Below are 2,906 nucleotides of genomic sequence, written 5' to 3'. Positions count from 1 at the left end.
TAGCACGTCTAGACTGTTGGACACTAACTGTTTAGAACTTTGGATACTGGATTTGCCACCGATAGATCTGCTTGGAGATTACCATCATACCGTATGTAACGTATAGATACAGTCAAACTGCACCAATGTGGCGGCCGTGGCAACTTTTCATCTTCATGAGTATCACTGAGGGGAGCACATAAGGTCATATATACCCTAGTTCACCTTTGTCCGCAGGATAACCTACAGTATAGCTAACGTTCACTATATGAGTGCCCTCCACTTATTGCACAGAGTTTGGAAATCCCCCATCAGAAAACAAACCAAGACAAAACTCTTTCAGACATGTATTGAAACAATTCTGTTGTACGGATCTGAATCTTGGCTTATGACCAGGTCACATTCCCAAAAACTCAATGGCACATATACGAAGATGCGAAAACTAGAAGTTCGTCTAGTCTACAACTGTCCATGGTGGAAGCATACTACAAACAAAACAGTTGTACGGACCACTACCAAAAGTCTCTGCAAAAGAGCGTCGGCTGTGCCTTGTGGGTCACGTGGCTCGAGCCAACGAACCGGCTGGTAGACTATTGTTGTGGTCCCCCGACACTAAGAGAAGATCCGGCCGTCCAAGCTCAACTCTTAAGAAGCTCATTGAGGATGAAACAGGACTGGATGGGAAAGGTCTTCTCTCTGCGATGAAAGACAAGCAGTTCTGGAGGACTAACTTCGTTTGCTCCACCTCTCAAGAGGAAGAAAGATGATGATGATGATAGCTAACGTTACACTGGCCGTTAACGTTGTTTTAAAAACATGTGATTTAGGGATATCACGTCGACGGAGACTACAATGATTTGAAAATAACTGCAATATTTTGAATGCAATGCAATTTGAAGCCATGTACCGTTTACTGACTTGATATCCCTGCGTACATTGTTTTTGAAAACAACGGATATATGTTACCCCACGGATAAAGGTCAACTAGCGCTAGACATATGAAAACGTCCGACACAAAGTTCGTCTTACTGTTATAGTGAAACTGAAGTAGATATAATTACGCGAGTTCAACTTTATCCGCATGACAATAATTATCTGTTGGATTTATTAGTTGGGGATTTAGGGATATGAAGTTGACGGACGGTGTTTTCAATATTGCAATATCATTGTCAAAATATCGCAGTTTGAAAAAAACCGTCCATCGATATCCCTATAAAATACATATTTTTTTCAAACAGCGGATATGGGTTATCTCCTGGATAAAGTTGAACTAGCGTTCTATACTAATCTACACGACGAGCAAAAATCTGATTTGTAGATTGTAGTCTTGCTGCGCTCAGAAGTGTCCAAATTCACTTGTGATACCTGTCAAATATCAATGCAAGTTGCTAAAAAAAACCCTCTTTGGGGTTCACACTGACAATATTATTACATGTGCATTTATATATATATTTACAGTCCCCGGGTATTCTGGGAAATTATTACGAGGTATGTATAAATGTGATATTCGGAAACAGCTAGGGTTTTTTTGAAGACGACAAAAAAATACGATTCTCGCAATCGAAGTTCGCTGGTAATAGACAAATGAGGCATGACTCAAAATGAGAAACACAAAAACAAGCCAGAGAAAAACCCAACCGGGCTATTTAATCGACCCAGACGGTAAGGGAGAATGATTTCCGATCGATTTACGGCCGGGTCTCGCAAGCAAGTTCAGGCCAATCCCACTGGAGTATTTAGAATTCGGTTTAGGTCGCAGTGAGAGCGCGGCGCAATCGCCGTCTAGTGGAAAGGGAGTCCTTGCAAAAAAAAGCCGACCCTAGCTGTAGGGAGAATACTTTGCCAGGGGACTTTTGCTACCAGAGGAGTTGGCCGGCCGCGCAGCAACGATATACCACAGGCCCCCGGATGGAAAACATTTACCTTAGCGATCGAGGACTAACTCCCCTGGCAATTTTCCCGATTTTTTCGGAATTCTACGATTAGGAAAGCCTGGTGGAGGCTAATAAAAAGCAGTCCGTGTCGATATGAGTTAGCTTTTAAACTAGAGTAGACGACACCTGCTATATTTTTTTACACTGCTTAAACGATCTTAAACCTCTCATGTTACCTGCAATTTATATAGCCCACGGGCAAGAATTGGCAATAAACTTTATAATTATTCCAGATATGTATCCGATGAGTCCGTGCTGATATGTACCCGAAAGTACTAGATCCGAATTTGTTGCAACTCTCACATTGAATACTAGTGAGCGCAGACCATACAGGTTCAACGTTAGAACTATCTCATCTGTCTCTTGTCGTTTGCATATTTGGTATAATGATTCGATAAAGAAGGAAACTCAATTTCCAGGTTTGCCGTTCTGTCTGTAAAGTATCGTCTGATCTTATCAAATGGCTCGTCGTGTCCATTTCCAGACGTGAGCTTCCTACTAATTCGATTTGGCTGATCGATGTTGGTGTTTAATGTTTGGGGAGCTCGAGTCAGCACACTAGTTATCACTAGTGTCTAGGTGGATATACCGGGACAGAAAATTGAGGTACAGGTACGGTTTAGGTCCAGTGGTTCAGGTCCAGAGGATCAGGTTCAGGTCCGGACAGGTCTGAACCTGGACCAAATAATCTGTGAAAACGTATGAATGGGTGATACTCAAAACAATGGTCCATTTAGCTACAAAAGATTTAGTTTGGTGGAGTTACGACGTTCACTGGCGTTTTAAAATTCTATCTCAGTCATGTTAACAACACTGACTGCCTCTAGATCTGTTTTAGACCAAGTTTGACCGTAGAAGCTTGGTAAAATGACTATCAACTCTCAGTCCTCGCTCATGTTCTTTTCTTGGAGACCTGTAAGCCCCAAAACACGTGATCGCTCATGTTCTTTTCTTGGAGACCTGTAAGCCCCAAAACACGTGAACGCCTGCAGG

Source organism: Branchiostoma floridae, chromosome 4, assembly GCF_000003815.2.
Source record: "Branchiostoma floridae strain S238N-H82 chromosome 4, Bfl_VNyyK, whole genome shotgun sequence".
Lineage (NCBI taxonomy): Eukaryota > Metazoa > Chordata > Leptocardii > Amphioxiformes > Branchiostomatidae > Branchiostoma > Branchiostoma floridae.
This window is presented reverse-complemented; position numbering follows the sequence as displayed.